The sequence below is a fragment of the Ammospiza caudacuta genome, chromosome 16 (genome assembly GCF_027887145.1).
Source record: "Ammospiza caudacuta isolate bAmmCau1 chromosome 16, bAmmCau1.pri, whole genome shotgun sequence".
Lineage (NCBI taxonomy): Eukaryota > Metazoa > Chordata > Aves > Passeriformes > Passerellidae > Ammospiza > Ammospiza caudacuta.
In genome coordinates this window covers 17,667,040-17,683,876 of record NC_080608.1, presented here as the reverse complement: position 1 = coordinate 17,683,876, position 16,837 = coordinate 17,667,040, and positions in this window count along the sequence as shown.

Below are 16,837 nucleotides of genomic sequence, written 5' to 3'. Positions count from 1 at the left end.
ATATTTAATAAACACAATAAGATTTTCCCAAAGGTCTGAGTGTTGCAGACAGGTAAAATATGTTATAAAAATAAGGGCCTTATGAAATCAGGCCTTGCTCTGCTAGGCTGTCACTTCTTCTAATTGCAGACAACTTGCAACTTCCCATATGAAACAATCTTGGGTATGAAAAGTTTGTGAACACAACAACCTATTCCTTGGGGAGAAAAATAGGGGCACCTGTATAAACAACAGATCTTGTCCCAAGAGAATCCACAAAGGAAGAATGTAAACACCTGAATCTGAGTACGAACACACAAATCACCTTCTGACCAATAACTAAGGTAGTAAGAGAACTGTTAGCAGTTGGTGTTGCACGACATCTGTGAAAACTGTGTAAAATGAGTTATGGGAGTAAAGAACTGCCTTTTCTGCATGAAGAAAATGGAGTCCCAGGTGATTTATTCCAGCATGAGTGGAAACCGACACGATCTGCAGAAGGCAACGGCCGAGCCTTGCTGCGATAGCGGCTCACGGGACCGGGCAGCGAGATGGGACCCAGGAACAGAACACACAAAGCCACAAAAACAGGGCCACAGCCTGGGACAGAGAAGAAATGTGGAAAATAAGGAACGCAGCTTTGTGAGACACAGCACACCAACACAGCCATTGGTACAACCATCAGTAGTTCCACCATCTGAGGGGTCGGCGCCACGGAAACGAAACTCAAGTGGTGAAGACACAAACCTGTCACAGGTCAGCCATGCAGAGCGTGGGACTCCCAGAAGTGAGCACATTTCCTGGGATTGCACACTCCCAGTGAAAGCCCAGTGGCCAGCTCGGTGTCACAACACAACCACATGGCTTTCACTGCCACTGCCACGCAGTCACTGCAGAGTTCCAACTCTCTAACTCTGGGTGAGCACAGCAAGGAGATGCTGCAGCACAGGGGGCTGCACCATTCTCACAGAGGCACCACCTCCCACAGCACCATTTCCCAGAAATAAATAATTTCTCTCACTGGGATTAGCGGTGTGTGAATGGGGTGATGGAGGCTGAGCCCCATTCCTGGCCAGACACAGAGCTGGCTCCTCACAGGGCTCCACACCAGCACACAGCACCAGGGGTGAAGTTTGGCCCCGTTGTGAGTGGCAGACAAATGGCCAGGACAGAGATAAATTGCCTTTGCACTTTTTTTACTTCCTCCCCATAAAAACCTCCCGTGGGAGCACCGAATCCCTGGGCTCCCACTCCAGCCCCTGCTGAGCACCATAAAACTTCAGGGATGTCCTCAGAGGGGGTTCCCACACAGGGCAAACTTCCCTTTCCAGGGCAAGGAGGAATTGGCAACAGAGGTCAAGGCAAAGCCTTTCAGCAGGGTCTCAGCCTCCACAGGCTTTGGGACAGAGCCACCCCAAACACACCCCAGGGTCCAAGCTGGACACCAGGTTTTGAGACACAAGAAGGGCAAAGAGGCTTCACAGAAGTTTCTGACCATGCCCAGGCCACCAGAGCCCATCACAGCCCTGGACAGCCAGCCCTGGGTGACCAACTAGGACACAACGAGGCTTCTGCTGCTGCAGAAAGAAAGTAAATGTCAAAAAACAACCAGCAAGCTGAGAGACATCAGCTTGTACAAAGGTGTGATTGAAGGAGATACTCAAAAGGTGCTTATAAAATAAATAAATATATAAATAGAAACCAAATCACACCAAGAACCAGTCAGGATTTCAGGTTGAAGGTTCCTGATCACTCTGCCACCAGCACAGAGGGACTGGGCAGGGCAAGCAGCCCCTCAGCACCTCCTGCTCCTTCCCAGACCATTTGGGTTCTGCAAATCCAAGCAAGGCTTCTGCTCCCAAGCACAAAGGCACAGGGATTTCTCCATAAAAACCCTAAAAAATTTACTCTTCAGTATTCCTGAAGAGAGGGAAGACTGAACCACATACTTCCCATTAGCACCATGCCACTGCAGCTTCCATTGGCATTTTCCTGTCCTTACAACAGGGAATAAATAGAAGTTTCTGCATGAAGAAACTCTTATGAATAAATCATCCAGCCCTGTTCTGCTCAGAGCCAGGTATGTTTGTGATTATGATGCCATTATGTAACTGGGTGCTCCTAATCAGAAACAGAATATTGTCAGAGCACAGAACTGGGACATTCTGCACCACATCCCTTTGCTCCAGGTATGGCACTGGAGCCTCCAGCCACGTGTGGAGCAGCAAAACCCTAAAACCCTGCACCCAGAGATGCCCTGCTCTGAGCTGGCAAGGAAATGGTTCATGCTGTCCCTTCAGGGAAGTCACTGTGTCCAAAGAGATGCTAAAGAATGAATTAATTAAAATTACATCCTCCTTGTGACAGTATTTAATTGCTTTTCATGGAGAGGGTGAGCCATCAGCACAGATCCTCCACTTCCAACATACAGGGTCTATGGTCTGACACATCTAGAGTCCCACCAAAGCCACGATTTCATCATCTTTCATGTCTGAGGGTGAGGGGTCACAGCTCTGTTTTCCTCAGCAGCAGCCCCATGACAAATAGCTTCAAGGCTGGCACAAACTAGCTCTCCTGATATTCCTGTAAATTATCCTTAGGAACACAACTAAATTGATTTTTTCTTTACATGGGTGTCTATCCATTGCTAAGAACCCTCCAGCGGTACTGGGGGCTAGAACGAGATGGTCTTTAAAGTCCTTTCAACCCAAACCATTCTGTTTGATTCTGTGATTTCACAGTGAATGAAGCACAGGACTGGTGCATGGCCAGTGGGATTGGGTTAACATGAGTTATGGACAGGACAAATCCCAGCTCCTGAGGATGCTCTGCAGCCATGGTGCCCCCGTGCCTGCAGCTCCACAGAGACAAGGAAGCATCAGGAAGCAGCTCCCACCTGCTTCCAGCTCTGGCCACACAGCTTTGGGCTGAATGGGAAGGTGGGAGTGCAAAATAAGACCAGAGAGCACTCAGTGAAGTGTGGAGCTGAAAAAAAATGGCTTAGAAGGATCCCATGGTGCTGGGGAGCAAAGGGACTTCCTGCTGGTCCCAAAAATGGGAGCAGAAAATGGGGTTTGGGGTTCCAGGGAGGCAGCAATCTGTCCCAATGATCCCTCCTGAGCAGGGTGAGCCTGGCTGAGCGCTGTAAACTGCAAAGGAAACCCAGAATGACAAACAATTGTAGGAACCTGAAAAGCCCAGTTCCTCTGGATTCCATGGGAAGTGCGATTTCCAGTGCTCTGACCTGTCTGTCTGAGGGGAAGTGGGCAATAAATAGCAGCCGGGTTGTTATCGAGAGGATGTGAGCTATTTATAAAAAATTCTTGGGCTTTTTGAACTCTGTTTAAAGAGGCAATATCCTTGGCTTGGGTAATTGGGGGACTAAAATGCTAAAGCAAACACGATTACTCAGCCACCTTGGGAAAGTTTAGTGCTTACTTGTGTTTCTGGATTTTTGAGCATATTTGAGCAGCTGCACTGGTACTGCCCCCAGATCCAGAGGGGGGCTTGGAGATCCCTGAGCAGGGCAGCTCCTGGCACTCCCAGCCACCACTGCCCAGCAATCCCCACAGCTGATGGTTCCGTGGCCCAACTGAGCTGAGAGCCCAGGCTGGACAGGGCTTGGAGCAACGTGGTCCAGTGGAAGGTGTCCCTGCCCATGGCCCTTCCAACCCAAACCATTCCACGACTAATTAAAAATACCTTCCATGAATGGGCTGCCTGTCTGAAGGGGTTTCTCTGTGCCTTACAACGTGTTGGCTTCCCAGCTGGATTTACCCATCTCCAGCTCTGAGGCAAGGGGTGGGTGACCAGCTCGTGCCCTGCGCCATAGCAAGAGGGGAGGTTTTGGTGGGGTGGCAAGGGGGAAACAAAGGCAAGATGAAGCCAATGTCCACACAAAGAACTAAAGACCTCCTTGCTCAAGGAAACTCATCCCAGCCCTCTGACAAATGATTGTTTTTAACTAAACCAGGAGAAACTGCTGGAACAACCTGCACACAGAGACGCACCCAACCTTCAGAGAGTCATGGCTGGGAGCACAGAGAGCCAGGGTGGGCACAGCCACCCTCAGAAGGGCAATTCCCTGCCCAGGTCACACTGGCCATGCCAGCCTGACCCTCCCAGCGCCCCGTGAGTGACCATGAGTGATGGATTTAGGGTCATTGGACTGGGGAGCTTTGAGCACAGCCCTTGGGGCTGCCCCCAGGCAGGAGGTCCTGACCTGACCCTCTTCCATGCAGAGCAGCAGCTGACACTCAGGGAAGGGTCCCTCCTGCCCAGCCCTGCTGTCCCAGGGTCCCCATGTCAGATGTGGCACCAACAGAACGCTCAAGCGTTTCCACTGGCTGCTGTCTTATTTTTGTGAGCCCGGCCATCAGGCAGACAACATTGCTCCTGTGTGGGAACCACACACAAAGTGTCCTGACAAAATGATGGCATCGTCTAAAATACACAAACACGCTCAAAAGAAGGAAAACCATGAAATTAAGGATAACAAACAACAAAGAGAAGCTCATACACAGAATCTGTTAGTGTTTATGAGTCACTGAGGCCTTCCTGTCTCCTCTTATAAATTGTGGGAATGCACTGTGGTCCATCCTCTCCTTGAAAACCACCGAGGTGCTATTTTCCTCGGGACAGACACTGCACAAATGAAAGATTTTTTTTCTTTCCCTTTTTCCTTCTCATTTTTTTTCTTCAAAGTAGGAAACCAAATCTGAGGAGCAAATGCTGTGGGATGGGTAAACAGAGGCGAGGGCAGAAGCCTCGGGGATGAGATCATCGCGCGCCCTGGCCCGGCGCTGTTTTCCGACGGCGAAGGGCTTAACAATGGAATGGATGGGAAATGCCAGGAAAAGTTAGAGAGCTTTGGACACGAGCTCTTTGTAAAAGCTCATTCTGTATTATTAACCAACAAATTCTCCTCATCTTCCTTCATTTGGCCCTTCAGCAAATGAGGATTTTCTCTCTCAAATCTAATTCCTTTCCATCTTGGTGTTTTAAAGTTCTCCCAGGCTGTCTGTTCTGCTGTACCCAAGGCTGCCCCACCATGCCAGGACACTGGGACACAAACCACTGCATCACACCTTCATCACCACCACCAGGAGCCAGTGGAAGGTGTCCAGTCCATGGCACAGGGTCGCAATGGATGAGCTCTGAGATCCCTCCCAACCCAAACCAATCTCACCCTGTGATTCTGCACTGACCCTGAGCTGTGATCACTGCAGAGCCAAGACTCCCCCCCAGGCTGCTGGGAGCTTGCAGCAGGGCTGGTCCCACCCTCAGGCACCCAGGTGCTGCAGGAGGAAAGGCCATCAGCCCTGGTGAGGCAGCGCCTGTGCAAACCCTGCTGTACCCCGAGGGAAGGATGCTCAGCCCAGCCAAAACTGGAATGCACAAACTGGAGCCAGGAACAGCGAGTTTTGACGGATTTTTATGTGAAAACCTCACACAACAGGATCTCAGATGGCTTCAAGAGAAGCCACCGAGGCTCAGTCCAAGCAGGGCCAGCCCTGAACTGCTCATCCAGGCTGCAAGTAAAGCGCTGGCTACACATGGGCACACGCAGGGATTGCAGTACCAGCTTCACATGTGGAGATAAAAGCACAGGATTGCAGGATAATAAATAAAACTCCTTCCCTGGGAGGGTGGGCAGGCCCTGGCACAGGGGCCACAGAAAAGCTGTGGCTGCCCCTGGATCCCTGGCAGTGCCCAAGGCCAGGCTGGACAGGGCTGGGAGCGCCTGGGACAGTGGGAGGTGTCCCTGCCATGGCAAGGGTGGCACTGGATGATCCTTAAGGTCTGTTCCACACAAAGCAGCCCGGGATTCTGTGCTCTAAAATGGTGTTTGATACTAATCCCAACACCCGGCCCTTGGAAGGGCAGCTCAGAACCCACCCAGCACCTTTATGTGACAAACACTGCCTAAAGCTCCAGGGAGATGAAATCTTGTCCTTTACTGTCAAAGCTCCTTGCCTGCCCTTTTCCTGAGGGAGCACCAGCCACTGGTCGGTTGAGTGGTTTCTGAAGCATTAATGGGGGGACAGAGCAGAGCAGGAGCTTCCTCAGGCTGGAGCAATTCCCTGGGTTGGGAGTGCTCAGCAACACCTCTGCTGCCATTTCTGCTCAGTGCACACGATCCCATCTGTCAGCTCAGCAAACACTGCTCCTGCTCCCTCTGCGTTCCCTGTTTCTGCACCACAAGCACTGGAAATGAAATTATTACAGCAATGAATATGCTACAACAAAAAGGCTGCCCCCAAAATTACATCCTTTGGAAGGAGCAAGGGAGTTTAAAACCCTGAGATGCCAACGGGGAGTGTTATAATTGATGTTTGCACTGCCTACAGGACACACCTCAGAAACCCCTTTCAGCACCAATCACAACTCCCTGCCAGAGCAGCCCTGGGCTGGGGGACAGACAGGGACTCTGCTGCCAGCAGGGGTAAAAACACCAACAAAAAAGGATTCTGAACTCCAAGAGAGAGAGTAGAACCAAGACAGGGCTTTACAGCTATTTTGTACCATGGCAAATGGCTGCAGAAGGAGCAGAGCATCTCCTGGGCACCAAGATGCACCAAAGAGAGGACAGTGCCTCTGAGATGAGGGCCTGGAGCTGCATTTTCTGTTCAGAATGAACCAATCACTACTGACACAAGGGGAACGACTCTCAGAAAGTCTCTTTCACTCCTGTGTGCGCTGCCAAGCTCCCCAGTGGGTACCTGTGAGTGCAGAGGCAGCCCCAGCACCCAGACCGGGCAGTGCTGCAGCCATGGACACTCAGATTCCTGTAAAACCCAATGGAAATCCCTGCTGTGGGATGAGCTGCTGTCCCTCAGCCCCACGGCAGAACCTCCAGCCCGTGTGGCAGCGCTGACAGGGACCATGAATGAAACAATCGGTACCACCGACCGCCCCCAGGGCTTCCTCATACCGGCACCCCATTCCCTGGAAAACAAAGAACAATTCCCTGCATCGGGTACTGCCGGCGCTTGGGCTTGGTCCCCAGCACAAACACACACACACATAATTCCTTCTTTTACATTTTTGCCCGATGACTTGCAAGAAAAGCCTAATAAAAGCCGAGACAAATAACCCAAAACACACAAAAATGTGATACTGTTTCCTATTAACATCCAAAGCACTTCAGCGACTGGAGAAATAAACTGCATTAAAACATCAGAATAAAAAGAAAATCAACCACATATGGAAAAAATATATACGTAAAAGGGGAATATATATATCTATATGGGGAGGACAGTGGGGCACTGGCCAGAGCTGCTCCATGTGGGCATCTGCCAGATGCTGCAGCTTGAGCCCCAGCCGGCTCAGCACATCCAGAATCTATCCCTGCCTTTGAAACCACCACAGCAGGACCACGGAAACCAGCTGGGCCCCCACCATGGCCTTGCACATCCCACGGCACCCTGTGGTCCATCCCTGCCCCGCTGAGGTCATTTTGGGAGCATCACCCAGCAGCAGGAGTCACCGAGGAGCTCCCACAGCAGCAGCCCGGTCCCTGGGGCCAGCCCTGGCTGAAGAACAACCCCTGTGCCGGGAGGGAGAGCAGAGAAAACCCTCGGGCTCGGCCATTCTGGGCAGGTTTGAGAGGTTTTCCTTGGCAGCAGCTGATGGGGCTCTCTCTTCCTGCCCGGCAGGGGAGCATCTGCCCCCGGGGCCAGAGCATCCCATCCGTGTCCTGCCTCTCATCCCATCCCATCCCATCCCATCCCATCCCATCCCATCCCCATCCATGTCCTGCCTCCCATCCCATCCCCATCCATGTCCTGCCTCCCATCCCATCCCCATCCATGTCCTGCCTCCCATCCCATCCATGTCCTGCCTCTTGCTGGGGACCCGACTCTCCTCTCCAGCTGCATGGCTGTGCTGGCCAAATCACAAGGAAAACCCAAAAACCACCAAGAAAACATCTCTACTGTAACAGGAGCACGAGCAGCACACACTTTAAACCAGAGCACTCTCCTCTCAATACATTGATGATCTGCCCGTGGGTCTTGAAAGATTTTTGTCATCAAATGACCCCAGGGGCTGTGGGAAACAGGCATCAAAACTTAGAATTATGATCTATACATGAACAGCTTTGTACAGAAACGGGAACAGCTCCTCCAGAAGCTGGTAGTGGACTGAAAAGAACCTTTTCCCATTCCAATTGTGCCAAGCAGCCGCAAGACAGAAACACCAGCAGGAATGGAAAATGTTTCCGTGTATTTGGCTGGGCCGGCTGCCATGGCAGAGCGGGGCAGAGGCACAGGGAGCCCCCAGGTGCCTCAGTGCCAGGGGGATGTTTGAGGATCCTCAGGCTGCAGGAGCAGCCGGGACAGAGGGAGGAGTGGAAACGGCCCCGTTCCGCCAGGCTCAGCCCGGAGCTCCACTCCAAACCACTTCCTCTGCCTCCCAACAATGCACAGAGGAATTTCCACAAACCCCAAGGCTGCCCTGACTTCCATTTCTAAACTTGGAAAAAGAAATACCAGGACATTCCTTTGTTGTTCCAGCTCACTCGCTGTTTGATCTGGGGTTTTTGCTCCAGCTGAGCCAATTAAAGAATCCCAATTTCCCCTGGAAAAAGAAATTTTAAAAAGGGCACAAACCAGTAACAAACAACATGTTTTCTTCTTTAATTTTTAACTAATTGTTTTCAAGTTGATCTGAAACCTGCCACCTCATTTAGGTCCACGTGGTTTGATGCTTAAACAGCATTTTGGCCAGAGAGATGGATGTGATAGAGGCATTTCCATCTGCATTCCTGGCCTCTGGAAGGAAACACTCCACTGCTGCTTGTCTTGAATGTGGCTATTGGGGATCACACAAGCAGTCTGAAATACAAACACCCCCAAGCCAGCACCCAGCACAGCCAGCAGTGTCTGACAGGGGCCTGCCCGGGCAGAAACTCCTCAGAAACACTTCTGTTCCTATTTCCTATGCATCCAACCTGCTTTTCTACATTTCTAGGAATTTGTATTTATTTTTTATTTTATTCATTCACATTTGCAGTGGATTTGCCCTTCCCATGTGCTGTCCCACTCTGCCCTGATCTGTCCTGCCTTGGTCCCCTCTTCCCATCTCCCCCTCAAGAACTTCAAGGGAGTTTCAGCAGCACCAGGGTCAGACCCAGGTGCCAAAGCTAAGCAGGGATGAACACCTGAAGAGTTCAAAAACCATGTGCCTGTGGCACTTGGGGACATGGCCAGTGGTGGTCTTGGCAGGGCTGGGGGAATGGCTGGACTTGATGACCTCAGAGGTTTCCAACCTGAGCGATTCCATGGCTTTGTCCTGATTTACAGAGAGTGCAATTGCTAATCCCAAATCCCGGCACCAACAATCATCCCACAGCCACCCAGCCATGACCAAACTGCAAAGCTGGTGGGGCAACCCTGGCCTCAAGAGCAAGGGAAGCATCTCTTCTTCTGCCAGGAAGAACGAGACACAAACCTTGAACTCAAGGAGGAAGGAGCCCGTTCCTGTTGTTCAGCTGGAGCAATTAATGACACGTGTAATGAGGGAGGGGAACCCAGGAGCTGGGCACGGAGAGCAGCACAGAGCCAGCTGCGGGGGCAGATGCAGGGAGAGGCAGTGACTCCATCCCCTCACAGAGCTGGGGGCTGCAGACCATAGCCCAAACCCACCTGTGAGCCCAGCACAGCTGGACTGAAGCCCAAGGGTGGATCCAGAGTGGACACAGACCCTCATGCCCCAGAGCTCACAAAGGAGATGCTGCATCAAAGCGATGCTGGGCATCAGTAAGTAAATTTTCTTCTCATGCTACAACAGAAGCAAAGCTCAGACCTCTTCTACTTTTTTTTTTTTTTTTTTCTTTTTTTGGAGTATCTTATCATCCAAGAGCTCATTAGCCAGGAATTCCTCATGCTGTTTATTTTCCATTTGTCCATATGTTCCCCACAAGCTCAGCCTCGTCTCTGTTTTAAGTTTATACTTAGCAGCAGTAATTGGAAAGGATGAACAAAGGCACGAAGGAAGGCAACACACACACAAACAAACTGCCCAGATGTTTTGGATTCCTGCATTTCCCCAAGAAGAAGGATCCTTAATGTTTTGATCATGTCATCACAGCACAGAGCTGCAGCCCAGAGTACAACTGGCTCCTCTCTGCTTGGCCTCAGAGACAGGAATTCAAGCGCCACCACCAGAGACCCAAATCTGCTCATCCCACAAGCGAAAGTGAAAACCTGGGATGAGCCTGATCAGCACCAATGCCCGCAGTGGGCTCGTCCCACAATGGATTTGGCTTTAGACTTTGAAACAGGACCAAGCCAATCTCCTCAATTCACACCACCTGCTCCTAACGAGGACCAAGAGCTCACCTGCCTCCCAAAGCATTATTTCAGCTGTTTGCTATTTCAGTTGTGCTTTTTTTTCCCCCCCCCTTAAGTTTTATGCCAGTTAGAAATCAATTTAAACTTAATCAAAAGAAATCAGTTTTAATAATGACAGGAAAAAGGGGAATGGTCTCGAGCTGAGAGGAAAGAATGCAGATTTAGGTTGGGTGTTAGAAGGAATTGTTCCCTGTGAGGGTGGGCAGGCCCTGGCACAGGGTGCCCAGAGGAGCTGTGGCAGTGCCCAAGGCCAGGTTGGACAGAGCTTGGAACAGCCTGGAACAGTGGAAGGTGTCCCGGCCATGGAATGGGATGAGTTTAAGGTCCCTTCCACCCCAAACCAGGCTGGAATTCTACATAATACAAAACATGGCTTTACACTGGTTAAATTAAAGCGGTCTATGCTTGCTTGCAGATACAGCCTTGGTTTTCAACACAGCTATTGCAAAACTCCTGAGACAACACTGAGATACTCCACAGAATGGAAAGAATTAAAATAAATAAGAAATCCCAGCAGTTGTGCAGGGTCCGAGGAGCCATGGGCAGCCCTGACATTCCCATTCTCCATCTTCCCTCCCATGCAGAACACAGAGTGAGAACAGGACAGAAGATTAATGAGAGGAAAAACTGTGACCACAGCAAATAGAGTGACTCATGCCCACTGCATGGGCTTCATTTCTAATCTAGAATAGTAATTTACTGCAGGACCAGATTAAATCTGTTCCTCCTCCTGCTGAGCCTGTGGCCGTGGGGATGCAGCAGCCCACACTGGGAGCACTGGCCACTGCCTGAATGAATCCAGCCTCAAAATCATCCAAGCTCTGCCTCAGCCATGCCCCAGGAACACAGGCTGGGGGTGAGGAAAAGCAACACACGGCAAAGAAATCCCTCCTGCTCCCCTTGCTCCGAAGGGAAGCAGAGTCCTCCAAACGCCACCCCTGCAGGCTGGCAGGAATCAGCTGGATCCAGAGAACTAATTAAAGGGAGAGCACTAAAAGCAGACCGAAGACTGGAAATCATGTTCTAAACTCACATCAGGATCGGAAGGGGAACTTCCCAATTTGATGGCAGAAAGCAATTTACTTCAATTAGCGGGGACATAACCAGAGCAGTTGCTGATAGAAGCATTGCATCTCCAAAACCCAGCAGCTCCCTTAATTGCGTCCCTTGGCACCTCGGAGCTTCCTCAGCTGCTTTAGGTGAGCTGTGCTGAAAACCGCCTGGGTTCTTTCTTTGCCAGTCTCCAGCTGGGGTCTGAGCCCTGTCCCAGTGCAGAGGGCACACATGGACCAAGGAGGAGCAGGGAAAAGCAGCAGGAAGAGCCTTCCCTGCCTCCTCCTCCTCCCTGCACAGCCCTGCCCGCTCTCTCCTGCTGGCAGCTGGCTCAGGCTCTGCCAACGTATGGATGAGTCATTCCCAGCAGCTTCAGGAAGTTCAGGCCTGTAAAGAGCCTCTTCCTCTCTATTTCCAGCTGGGAGGTTCGGGGTGATGGATCTGGGTCGGGTCAAAGCTGTCACAAACCAGCAGTGCCGAGGACAAGGGGCCCCAGCACCCCCACACCTGTCCCCACATCCCAGCCCAGGTTTATCCTGAGTGTTTTGGGGCCACTTTATGTCCTTGGAGACACAGATTGAGAGAGCTGTAAAATTCCTCCATGAATTTAGGAGGTATTTTGCTCCAAACAGACTAAAACCAACAAAAGACACTGACACAATGCAGGAATCAAGCACAAGGGACTCATCCAGAGGTCCCAGCAGAGAGTTCTGCATCCTATGCCACAAGAAACCACTCCCTAGGAGACATTTAAAACTCAGACACCTGCCCAGCCTGAGCAGCTGCCCCGGTGGGGCCTTTGGGACTGGGCAGCTCCTTTAGGGCTGGGTTACCCCTGCCCAGCTCTCCCTGCCCACCCACCAAGCCGCCCTGGCACAAGGAAACAGCACCAGGATCTTTGCTTCCCAATCCCAGCTTTACTTAATCAGTGCAAGACCCAACCCCTCATCTCTCTCCTCAGAGAGCTGAAAGAGAATTTACCCTTCCAGGCTCCGTGCCCCTCTGTGGCCAGCCCAGGGCTAACCCTGAAGCCAAGGGTCACTCTGAGAAGGGACCTGTCCAGCCCCACCCAAAGGGACAAACCCCAGTGCTCCATGCCAGCAGGACTTTGTGCTGCCCCCACTTACCTCGGTGAGCTGGGAAATGAAGCAGCAGCTCAGGCAAGTCCTCACACAACCCAGGAGCACATTCCATGCCAAAGGATGGTGCTGGCACGGGTTTCAGCTCATTTGGGGTGCCAGAGCAGGGCTGGGGTGCAGGAGAGAGGTTTCCCCCAGAGAAAGCTCCCATGACCTGCTGCAGGCACAGGAGCCCCAGAATGAGAAACACCTGCGCAGGGCTGGGGCTTTTGGGCACCGCCGCCCCTCACAGGTGTGGCAGGGAGGGAATGGGGAATGATTGCAAACTCGTAGCAGCTGTCCTGGAGCACCGAGGGCTCGCTGGGGAGCTGCAGCTGCTCCCTTCTCCCCATCCCTGGCAGTGCCCACGGCCAGGTTGGACGGGCTTGGAACACCAGGGGCAGTGGAAGGTGTCCTGTGGCAGGGGGTGGAATGAAAGGAGCTTTAAGGTCCCTCCCAGTCCAAATCATTCTGGGATTCTATGGATTTTTGGCTGCTCCGTGCTCCTGTTGGCAGTGCAGAGCCGGTGGCAGGAGTGCCATCAGCCGTGGCAGCACTGTCCCCTGGATGGCCTGGCTGGGACAGGATGGTGCTCACAGGAGCTGCGTCCCCATCCTGTCCCATTCCATCTCATCCCAATCCCATCCCGGAAAGTTCGGCAGCCTCGGGGCAGCCCAGGCTCCCACCCGGCCGCAGCTCGGGGGCTGCCTTGGCACGGGAATAACCCCTCCCTTGGCACGGGATAAACCCTCCCTTGGCACGGGATAACCCCTCCCTTGGCACGGGATAACCCCTCCATATTAAACCCAGGGCACCGAAACGCACTCCGAGCCCTTTAACCGGGGTGTGCGAGGTCTGGCAGGGAGAGGAGCAGGAACAAAGACCCCAAACCCCTCAAGGGACACGATCTGCAGGCAGCGGCTCCCGGAGGGGTCGCGGTGAGGATGGGCAGGGGACGGCCCCACCTTCCCGAGCCTGGCCCGGCACATCTGCAACCCCTTTGCTTTCCTTTATTCTTTTTTTTTTTTTTTTCTTTTCTCCTCCCAGATCACTTTAAAGGTCCAGCTCAGGGCATAATTAGCAAAGCAGTTAAAGTGGCGAGGGCAGTGACCTTCGGCGGGGGCAGGAAGCGGCAGCCGTGGGTGGCCGGGGGGGCACAACACCCCGGGATCGGCTGTGCCTTGTAAAATCCCCTCTGCATCCCCGGCACAGCCTCGGCGCCTTCGTCTGCCCACACAAAATGGGCATTTCGGTGGAACCCTGGTGCTGAGCTGCTGTCCCACGGGCCGCACTGGCACCACGATGTCCCGTCCTCGCTGTGTCCCACAGCGCCGGGACAACCCAACATCCCTGCCAGGGCTTGCCCAGCATCGGGCAGCCCCAGCACCCACCCGTGGCCGTGGCACCGTCCCTGCCGTCCTCCAGCACTGTGGGGCCGCGGGGCTGCGTTTCCATGTCTGAGTTCCCTTATCAGCAGCACGACCTTTGCTGGTCGCAGATTAGGGGCTGGAGCCGCTTGGATTTGTTTGATTTCTGTTGATGGTTATTAGGCAGAGGAAGTGCCAGAAGGGATTTTGACCTCGAGTTTAAACCTACTCCAATTAGAGCCACTGAGCCTTTAATTACGGCGCTCCGGCCACTTTGGTTAAAGCAACAACAAAACCAAACACAGAATCTGGTGGGAGATGGGCTTTTCTTCCCATGGTTCCTCTGAGCTGCCACCTACCTTGTCCCCTGTGCTGTGTGACAGTGCCATGGGGCATTCAGGCCCACCAAGCCCCTCATGCTGCCTCCAGACCCAGAGGTGACACCACTGCAGGTGACACCACTCCAGGTGACTCCAGGTGTCCCCTGCCCTCACCCACTGCCCCTCACACCACCCCCAGTGTCCCAAGGATGCTCCAGGGGGGATCCCAGGAGCTCCTGTGAAAAGCACCCGAGGTTACAGCTCAGGAGCCCATTACAGCTCACTGAGGGGTGAAGGATGTTTTGGAAACACCAATTTCTTACTTGGCAGAGCTTCTATTTAGCTGATTTTTTTTTTTTTTTTTAAGTTCAGAGTTGTTCTTCACTCCACTTGGCCCTGGCACATGGACCATGTTCCATCCCCTGGCACCAGGGCACCCAGCACAGACCTTCCCAATGCTCCAGAGCCTGGCACAGATCCCTGCCTTTTGCTTTATTGTTATATTCATTGATATGAGGCTTTATTAACATAGTTTAGCTTAGCAAAATAGGCTTTGTATCCATGTAAATTCTATGATTTATAATTACTTTCTAGGATATATCTTATAGTTGATTTTTTACTTTAAACAGCGACTTAATCCCTGCGCTCTGGTAATTTCCTTCCCTGCCTGGTTTTTGTCCATTTTACCCAAAAATCTCAGAAAAAAAAAAAAATGCCCCAAGCCTGCACCCCAGCCTGGCTGTCAGGGAAGGCCAGAGGTATTTACCTGGTCGCTGCAGGTGACCACAGCCCTATCACTTGGGTGGTGTGAGGTGGCTGGGCTGTCCCACACCCAACACAAGCATTGGAGCCTGTGACCCCACCCCAAACACAGCGTGGCTCCTCCAGACCCCAGCACCCACCCAGAGCCCCTGGCTGTGCAGGAACACGGAGCTGGAGGTGTCTGCAGCTTCAGGCACTGCAGGAGGAGCAGCAGGAATGCCAAATATTCCAGTTCTGTGGATAGTCAAGCCCAAATAAGGCCCAAATACCAGGAGAGCAAACACGAGGCTGATTGACCAAGTTTGGGCAAATGTGATTCAGAGTTCCCCAATGCTGCAGATATTGCCTTGTAGGATAAAACTCCTAATTCTGTGTTCACTTATTCCTGTTTAAAGAGGACTCTGTGGAACCTCTATCCGTCTCTGTCAGCCCCAACTGCTTGTCTGTGGGGACTGTACATTTGAGAAGTTCAGCTGTGAACCAAAACGAGTTTCATGGGTCAATAAGTCATATAACTACCAAAAAATCCAACAAATCCCCCAAAATGGAATCACCATTTCCTGACAGGCTTGCTTACAAAAGAGATGGACACCCTGGAGATTTGTGTTACACCTTCCATGGAAGGAGATGGAATGCCCCCAGATAATCTGTGTTTGTCATGGATAACCAGGTGCAATAACACATCAAAACTCAATTAAACATTGTCCTACAGCAACAATTGCTACAGCAGTGACATTTATTGACGTTCTGCTGTATTTACAGGTTGAACATAGTAAAACTCCAAAGTGAATGACCACTTGGCAGAAAGCACAGGAGTGCACATTAAATCTACATTTCCAACACATCAGAGTCTCTGCTAACACAAATTATAAAAGCAAGAATTACAGGTATGTTAGGAATTGTCTCAAAAGTCCCAAGCCAAAGAAAAAAAAGGCCTTTGTTTTGCAAGATGGTTTTTATACAAAGTTGCAACATGATCTTTTAGTTTTACACTACAGACTTGTTCCGTGAAAACCCCTGGAGAGCCCAAAAAGTTGGCGGTGTGAAAGGAAAGGATACTACAACATCGAGAATAAAGACTGTTAAAAGTTAATACGTGTGCCACCTCTAAATTCCCAATGACACCTCGGAGTCTGGACTGCAGTGACCCCTTCTCCTCAGAGGCCCCTGGGTGCTGGGGGACTGCAGGAGCAGCGTCAGCTCTGGAGTCAGCCCTGTGCTGCCAGGCAGGACATGGGGACAGGGATGCACTGGGATGGACAGGACATGGGGGACAGGGATGGACAGGACACGGGGACAGGGATGGACAGGACACGGGGGACAGGGATGGACAGGACATGATGCACATGGAGCACACAGGATGGACAGGACATGGAGTTCCATGGATTGTACAGGACATGATGCACGCAGGCTGTACAGGATGTGACACATGGGGACTGTACAGGACATGGAGTTCCACGGGCTGTACAGGACACAGAGCACACACACAGCCCAGCACAGAGTGTCACACACAGCCCAGCACAGTGTCACACACAGCACAGGGTGTCACACACAGCCCAGGACAGTGTCACACACAGCCCAGGACAGTGTCACACACAGCCCAGCACAGAGTGTCACACACAGCCCAGCACAGTGTCACACACAGCACAGGGTGTCACACACAGCCCAGGGTGTCACACAGAGCCCAGGACAGTGTCACACAGAGCCCAGCACAGAGTGTCACACACAGCCCAGCACAGTGTCACACACAGCACAGGGTGTCACACACAGCCCAGGGTGTCACACAGAGCCCAGGACAGTGTCACACACATTCCAAGACAGTGTCACACACAGCACAGGGTGTCACACACAGCCCAGGACAGTGTCACGCACAGCACAGGGTG